Source organism: Miscanthus floridulus, chromosome 6 (assembly GCF_019320115.1).
Source record: "Miscanthus floridulus cultivar M001 chromosome 6, ASM1932011v1, whole genome shotgun sequence".
In the NCBI taxonomy this organism is placed as follows: Eukaryota; Viridiplantae; Streptophyta; class Magnoliopsida; order Poales; family Poaceae; genus Miscanthus; species Miscanthus floridulus.
Window position 1 is genome coordinate 79,247,257 of NC_089585.1, and position 9,297 is coordinate 79,256,553.

Here is a 9,297-nt window from a genome sequence, read left to right on the forward strand (position 1 = left end):
CGGTTAAGTTTGACCTCCACTATGAGCTCTAGCATAAGCTAGTTATCGATCTTTATCTAGTTTAAGTACGGCTGCATCGTTTAAGTTCGACCTCCACTGCTTGAATTAGGTTAAGATCAAGTTATCAGCTCTACCTAAGGGTAGCATCCTTTGGGTAGATTCATTAAGTTACCGATCTTACTGGTGTTCTTATTCTCATTTGTTTTTAGCAACATCAACCTGCCCGATCGCGATCGATCTAGATCGGCTTCACACCTTTTGAGTCCATCGTTTACTTTGGCACAATATGATGTTTCTTACTTTAAGCCATGGGTTATGTTTCATCGACTGTTCTACTTTGATCTTGATCGTGCATAGTATGCGGTTAAGGCATGTTTGATCTTGTGGAGGTTTGCTGGCTAGTTAAATCTGGTCTATAGTTCGTTATTATGGTTGTAACGATCCGGTCAATCCTCACTAATGACACTTTAGATCAAAGGATGCTAGTTAGTAGACTTGTTTTTGATCAGGCATGATCTTGATTGTATGTTATGCCTACATCGGCTAAATAGCTGATCGCCCATACTTTAACGTTCATAGCATATTTTCATGACCCTATTAAATGTGAATAGATTTGTTTTCTTTAAAGGTTTAATTTGTTATCTTTATTATGACTGCCATCGATCCGGTTGAACCCCACTGTTAAAGATAATAGGCTAGATTTGAGGAGTTTATAGGTCTGCTCATATTGAATAGTGATTGTTCATATGCTATGATCATTTTTCTACTTGAATCGGCTATTTCAGCCGATTCGCCTGTGCTTTTATAGATATAGCATGTCTTACAGAAAACCTATCAATGTATAGATGGTTTTATAGATTCCTTAATTTAGTTTATTACTATCTTCATAGCTGTCATCGATCTAGTCAAACCTCACTGTTGGTGGTAACAGATTAGATTCGGAGCATTTATAGACCCATTTGTACTAGATAAGCGATTTGTTCGTATGCTATATCATTTCTCGTTAGATTCATTGGCTCAATGCTTTACATCGGTAATATCCACCTAGCTGATGATTTCACTTACGCCTACGTGCATTGTACTTGTCATCATAAAATCAATCGCAACCCATGAGTTGTACAGTCTGTAAATAGTTGATTTCTTTGCGTATCAACTATTTAGTCGATTTTTCCGTCTGGCTGCTCCTGTAGCGGCACACTTGGAACTGTCTGGGCAAAACCATCATGTTCCACCTTAAATTACTGATAAACTTTCTCTCTTTGTTAATTACAGGTCAAATTGACTGGCACGCCTTCGGGAGAAATTTGTAGGATCGGCTAGCCCTACGTTGAAGCCAAGCGGATTTCTAGTCTTGCTCTATCAAGCAGATCCTTCTAGCTTACTGTGTGCTAGGTGCATTTGACATATTTTTGCGCTAACACATATCAAGTTGAGCCCTTTCATAACCTCATAACCAACACTTCCATTAATTACTACGATGAAGCGTACTCCTATCAAGTTCTCACTATCTGGGAGAGACAGTGATTCAAATTGATTCTTACCTAGCTGGGGAATTATTCCAAACATACACCCATACTTCCCCCATTGGGGTCACATTAGATCACCTTTGGTATAACTCAAGTCCAAATCGCGGGTAAGACCAGCGTCGCATGCTTAAAGATACTATCAATCTGCTAGGAAGCTTAGGACTTGAATCCACCCTGGGACTCACGTCATTGGCTCTTCGCACATCCTTACTACCTCCAGGGTGCACACTTTAACTACTCGTGTCCCCAGCCTGAGTTGAGCTACTCAGATTCACGATCGGAATGACTTATCCAGCCAACTATGTGAGAGGCATGTGTTCAACATGACAAGATGACCTCCAATGACTGGTCCTTAAAAGACACAGACATAATCACTATGATTACCACCAACATAAGACTTCGCCCAATCTCTAATTAATCAAAAACACCAAGTTATGTTCCACGATAGCACAATATAGCCAACCGTGATCGAGTTATCACCTATAGCTCGTAGGTGACAGGAAATCACCCGACTTCTACCAGTCTAAGCATAGCTAAGCATAAGGAGCATTCCTAGACTTAAATAGGATTCAGGGTAGATATTTCTAGACAAGGAAAGGTAATATACAGCAAGTGTTCTCAAACAACTCCTATCATGTAATGCAGCAATACGAGTAACTTAGGTGATATTAATAAAATAGGGAGACTTATAATGCTTCGGGGCTTATCTTTCACAAATATGGCAGGTTGATGATCCAGGCACTTAGAAAGATGATCCGCTTTAGGCTCTCCTTCTCATGAAATCTCCTAGGTGTTGCACCTCTTGGCTCTCCTCTTGTGGACCAGCTTCGAGTTCCACCAACATGATCCCTTCGGCTAGCACCTATTGTATGCATATGCATAAGTAAGCTCCATGAATGCATAAGAAGGATTATGAATGATGCGACATGGGAATGTATATGATGCTGTGATAATGATGTTAAGTTACACAAATGATAACAACGTTAATTCCTTGTTTACTAAGTAGGTGCATAACTCTTCTCTATCCATTTCCAATATTCTTCACAAGATAATTTCTGAGCTACACATAACAGTTAAAAGTTTAAATCATAACTATAGTTCTACCTATCCAAATACTATGATCTTGGACTTTCTAGAAAGCTTATAAAATTTTCTACAACTTTTCATTTAATCACCAAAAGCTAATTCAAACACTATTCTAACCAAAATAAGAAATCTTTCTAGCTCTATCCAGAAATTCTAGAGAACAGGCATTTTAGGAGACCAACTTCAAACAGCTATAACTCCTAAACCATTTAGCCTATTGCCCTAAAATTTTGACATAAGATAGATGAAGAAGTTCCCTACAACTTTGTTATGAACCAGTTTTATAACAAATCAAATCTTGCCAAAGCAATTCATCAAGTGACAGAATCTATCCAAAACAACCTTTATGATAGAATTCTAGAGCAATAATATTTTCACTGCATATCAGCATTCAAAATTGGAGATCACCAAATGTAACAACAGTTTAGGAATATCAAATACACTCAAGAAAACCTAATGGTCAAGCCCAATTTATTTATTTAAATGCCTTTATTAATTTAATTAGATAATTAGGTGAAATAACAAATATATATCAAATGTGTACAATAAATTCTTACAAAATTATAGTAGCTTTCAAGTGCTCCTAATAAGCTACTGTACAAATTTTATATCATTTGAACATGTATAACATCCTCTACAAAAATGACAAGTTAGCAATGTTTATTTTAGTGAAAATAGTTAACCCTATAGAAAAGTGTTAAGCAACAGATTTTATATTTTTCTTAGCTTCATCCTAGTACCATAATACTGTACAAAAATTTGCATGGCAATATGTTACTTATTTTTATCCTTATGAATTTCCTCAGAAAACACCATTTATTAATAGATAAATAGAAAGACCCTACTCCAATCAAGTTTACTAGCTAGTTTAGTATTTTTCCTAGCTATGGCATGTTAATACAAACTCAACAAAATTGGAATCACAATTTTTGTATATACCAAACTGCAAGTTATGCATTTTCTAAGATAGAATCCATTTAAAAAGCAGTTATCTAGCTACATTTTATTCTCCTAGAAAAATACCATAAATAGTGCATCTCATATTTTTATCAAATACTACACTTAATGAGGAATCCAATAAAATTTGGTTCTCCAAAATTGGACATCTACAACTCAACTTATGTTTTTCAAAGTTTGCATACATTTTAGAAAAAATACATTAGAATTAGATCTACAGCCGCTGACAGCTGGGGCCCTAGAGTCAACTGGGCCCACGTGTCATTGGCACAGAGCAGAGCACCGGTGCTAACCGGCCAGAGTTCACCAACGGTGAGCTCACCGACGATGGCACCGGCACCAATAGACTCCTAACGACTTTCTGTACGTAATGGGGTAGATGGTTGGGGCTGATTACGGAAGTCAAGGGCGACGGTGGCGTTAATGGCGGCACAGTGGACTGGGGACGATGGTGCGCCATCGGAGTTGGCTAGTATGGTGAAATTAGGGTTCTGCCGAGCTTCTACACCCTATGACAAACCTGGTGCATTCGTAAGAACGGTGAAGGGTGGTCGAGGGTGGCCCAGCCATGTGTGGTGTGGCACGGCGGCGAGAACGATGGCGATGGCCGTGACACATCATAGGGGCCTTACCATGCTCTACTAGCTACATGAAGGGGTTCAATGAGGTGGTGGGGACACAGCAGAGCTACGGCTATGGCGAGGGAGCGGTGCGAGTGCGGTGAGGTGCCGAGCGGCCGACAATGGCATCGGCAGCTCAGTGCCTCCGTTGCACATGTGAGGAGTAGCAGAGAAGGAGAGAGTGCAAATGAGAGAGGGAAATAAGCAGTGTGGCGTCATGGTTATCACACGCCACCCTACCACGATAGGGGCCTGACGTCGGCCTACGACGGCCACACGGCAGTCACACTCTGTGTTCCGTCGGCCACCCACGGCGAGCCGAAACCCTGAATTGAGCAAATGCAGGTGACTGATCGCGCGATTACAAGCGACCAAAAATCCTAATTCGTGCAGTGATTTGCTAAACCAAAAGAAGTACGTGATAGAGCTAAGTGAGTACTACAACTTTGCCAATACCAACATAGCCTAGATTGCCACAGATTTCAAGCTATAACGCGCCAAACTAGGGTACTTGAAACTGTAAACGCAGTTTAGACTTAGAGAAATTTTTTAAGTCTTCAAAATAGCACTACATTGATTTTTGTGAGCATGATTTTACCATATTAAGCACTGAATTAGACTTCGACCCAAAAATAAAAGTTGTTGCTCTAGTCAAGTACTACAACTTTGCTTAAGGATGCATTGCCATGCAATGTCTCTAGAGTATAGTTCAACTTAGGTCAAACATGCAACTTGAAAATGATAACTTACACTATAACCATGACTTAGATGCCAAAATGGTCCAAGTCATGAATACCAAAGTTGCTCCATATGACATACTAAACATGTTAAAGGTACTCCTAGGGTCCCACAAACATTTTATACATTGGTTACATATAAACCCTAGCATATGTAAAGCATTTAGTGACAAACATATGTGATATAAGTAATCATAGAGATAAAATTTGAGATGCTCATGCTCATGAATGATCAATGATGCTTGTGCTCATGCAATGCCAATGCTAAATGCATGCTTAACACCTAGGGTGTTACAACCCTTCCCCTCTTAAAGAAATCTCATCTTGAGATTTGTACGACCTACCATCTCTCGTAGAAACCCAGATAGACCTCACATAGATAATCTTCTCTTTCCCATATAGCATCTTGCTCACTATGATTATTTCAAATCATCTTGTAGAACTTAATGACTTTGCTATGAGTCACTCTTTCCATTGTCTCAAGCACTCGAATAGGTCTTTCTTCATAGGTCAAATCTGACTGAATCTTGACACTAGCAAGTTCAATAGCTTCTTCGGGCACATGAAGACATTTCTTGAGTTGGGAGACATGGAAAATGTTGAATGTAGCCCTTATTTTCGGAGGTACTGGAGTTTGTAGGCTATGGGTCCTTTTTGTGCAATGATCTGATATGGACCGATATACCTAAGAGCAAGTTTTCGTCTCACTCCAAACCTTTGTACTTTCTTCATTGGGAACACCTTCAGATACACATAATCTCTAATTTGGAACACAATAGGACTTCTCCTTTTATCTACATAACTCTTTTGTCTTGATTGAGCAGCTTCTATATGTTGTTGAATGATTTGAACTCATTCTTTAGCTTCTTTGACCAAGTCAATCCCATAATACCTTCTTTCACTAGGCTCAATCCAATTTAGAGGGGTCCTACACTTGCGACCATATAAAGCTTCAAACAGAGCTATCTTGATGCTCTCTTGATAGCTATTATTGTAGGAGAATTTAGCCAAAGGTAACCAATCCTCCCATAAACCCTTGGAAGAAATCACACATGCTCTCAACATATCTTCCAAGATCTGATTCACATGCTCAGTTTGACCTGCTATCTAGGGGTGATAAGCAGAGCTGTGAATCAATGTGGTACCTAAGTACTTGTGTAGGTGTTCCCAAAAATGATTAACAAACTAGGGCCCTCGATTTGATACAATACTCTTAGGTACTCCATGTAATCTTAAAATTTGATCAATGTATAACTTTGCATATTGATGAGGTCGACACTTGACATTGATAGGAATAAAATGTGCAGACTTGGTGAGATGGTCAACAATTATCCATATAGAATCATGACCCTTTTGAGTGGTTGGAAGTCCGACAACAAAATCCATACTAATGTCCTCCCATTTCCAACTTGGAATAGACAGTGGCTGAAGTAACCCTGCTGGTTCCATATGAATGGCCTTAACTCGGCAACAGTTATCACATCTAGCAACGTATGCCGTAATTTCTTTCTTCATTTTTGTCCACCAAAATCGAGTTTTCAAGTCTTGGTACATCTCGCTGCTACTCGGGTGAATGGATAGCTTGGAAGAATGAGCTTCCTCTAGAATTTGGTTTCTCAACTCCCTATCCTTCGGCACTACAAGTCGATCTTTAAACCATAGAACATCATTCTCATCCTATCGAAATTGCTTACTTTCTTCTTCTTTCATCTTTCTTTTGATATGGAATATACCCACATCAGTCTGTTGGAGCTCAATGATTTTTTACTCAAGAGAGCAACTAACAGTGATATTGTGTATGACTGTCGGATGCAATAAGTTGAAACCATCTTCCAACAAAGGATTACACCGATACTTCTGGCTTAAGGCGTCTGCAACCACATTGGCTTTTCTCGAATGATAATGTACTTCTAGGTTGTAATCCTTGATCAATTCCAACCATTTGCGCTGCCTCATGTTCAACTTAGGTTGAGTGAAAATGTACTTAAGGTTTTTGTGATTAGTGTATATATGACAAACATTACCAAGCAAGTAATGTCTTCCAATTTTTAGAGCATGGACAACTGCTGCTAGCTCTAAATCATGAGTTGGATAATTGACTTCATGCTTTCTCAATTGTGAATCATGATTTCTTTTCTGTTGGTTTCGTCCAAGATTTGTTCATCAAATATATGAATTTGTGTTGTTACTTTCCTGCAACATTTATCCCTAAAATTATCCCCTGACCAGTATTCTTGGTTCTAACAATTTGTTGTGTCCTATAGGCATATAGAACTAATACAGTTGCTACCAGAATTTGGTTTCCGTGCACATGAGGAAAATCATGTTTACCCATTTTGGTTCTGGAAGCTCATTTACATCTCTGAACATTAAGAAAAACGAATCTTTGTGTATGTCATTGAAACACATAGATGTTAGTTGTCCATTAGCCAATAAATTACTTTCTCCTTTTAGTTAGCTGTCATATCCATTGGTTTTGTTCATCGCTGCAATGCAATTTTATCTTCTATCGGATACTCTAACGCAAGGTTTCTTCACTAAAAAAACATGTTTTGTTCAGTTTCTGAACTGAATTTGAAAATGTATTTTCTCTGCATAGAAAAAAATGTGCCGATCCTCATACACTACGTACCTTTGCTTATTTGCCACATGGTGCTGTTCTCCAGACAATGACCATATAAGTCATGCTGGGGATACGATCACAAGAGTAACCTGTTGTCACTCATTACTATTGGTTTTGATGCTTACTACGAAATGCTTACTATTGGTTTTTCCCAGGCAGCCGGCGCGCGACAGGGGTCCAATTAAATCTCACAGGCACCTCATGAGCACCGCTTGGTGGACGCCATCCGCCCCAAGTCGGTCCCCATGCTCACCCCTCCCCTTATGCGTGTTGTTCCAATTATTCTTTGCTGTAGCTAATCACTAATGCTGCTCGCCCCTCCATGATCCAGCACCAAATGTTAGTGAGAGAATGGTGGCTCCATGGTTATCTGGTACTTTCATCTGCCCATTCTACTCCAACCGCGTGCACGGCGAGCCTACTCCTCTCCAAGGTCAGATTTCTTCATCTACCTTCATTGCTTCGAATGTTTGCATCATCATATATTGGTAGATTACCTCTGCACATATATATCCAATTCCTTGGGTATTAACCACTGCCCATGTATTTTCCATAGTGTTTTCCAGATAAAAATGCCAGACCACCAAAGTATTAGGCACAAAAATCTTTTAAAGCACTCAATGGTATTACGGAGTGCCACCAAAGCAGTTTTCATGGTCGAAGCCACAAGCAGTTTTCATGGTTGAAGCCAAGGTTAGTTACCACTTACCGGTTAATAGGTGTTATGTTTCCAGCTTGACAATAGGTTCAATATTGTTTGGTGGACAATGTTACACTTTTGTTCAAAATTTCATCATGAGCACTTCTAATTTCAAACATTTGCCATTCTTCTTGCATAGGGTGATTAGGAAAAAGGATATTTGAACTTACAAGATTTGGCTCCATAACAAAGTGCACGGCCTCCTGGTGCCGTTTCTGAAAACTAAAACAACGATGTATACATAGTCTATAGTCTGCAGGTACAGATTCCTCCCTTCTAAAATTGGTGCATTGTGTCTTTCTTTATTTCAGCATATTTTACTTCTTTTCACCACTATCTATTTTATTATTCTACAACAACAACAACATAGCATTTCAGTTCCAAGCAAGTTGGGGTAGGCTAGAGTTGAAACCCACCAAGAGCCCCAAGTCACGATTGAGGCACTTCAATAGCTGTTTTCCAAGTACTTCTATTCAAACATAGATCTCTAGGTATATCCTAAGCTTTTAAATATCTTTTTATTACCTCCTGCCATGTCAATTTTGGTCTTCCTCTACCTCTCCTCATATTATTAGCTTGGCTTAGGACTCTACAATGCACTGGTGCCTCTGAAGGTCTCCTTTGGACATGGCCAAACCACCTCAACCGATGTTGGACAAGCTTTTCTTCAATTGGTGCTACCTCGTTCCGAACTCGGTCCATTCTTGTGTGACCGCAAATCCATCGCAACATACGCATTTCTGCAACTCAGTTGTTGAACATGTCGAATTTTTGTAGGCCAACATTCTGCTCCATACAACATAGCCGGTCTAATCGTCATTCTATAGAACTTGCCTTTTAGCTTTTATGGTACCCTCTTGTCACCGAGAATGTCAGAAGCTTGTCGTCACTTGATCCACCATGTTTTGATTCTATGGCTAACGTCCGTATTAATATCTCCATTCCTCTGTAGCATCGATCCTAGATACCAAAAGGTATCCTTCTTAGGCACTACTTGACCTTCCAAACTCACATCTCCCTCCTCCTGTACAACTTCGCCAAAGTCGCA

The 9,297-nt window shown here is 39.5% G+C and overlaps 1 long non-coding RNA gene across 1 annotated transcript; it reads left to right on the forward strand.

Annotated features, from left to right (window-relative positions):
• The first annotated feature begins 7,732 nt into the window (after positions 1-7,732).
• LOC136458440 (uncharacterized) lies at positions 7,733-8,610 on the forward strand. Its single transcript, XR_010760004.1, has 3 exons — positions 7,733-7,982; positions 8,106-8,242; positions 8,389-8,610. It is a non-coding gene; the product is annotated as an uncharacterized lncRNA (long non-coding RNA).
• Positions 8,611-9,297: the final 687 nt, after the last annotated feature.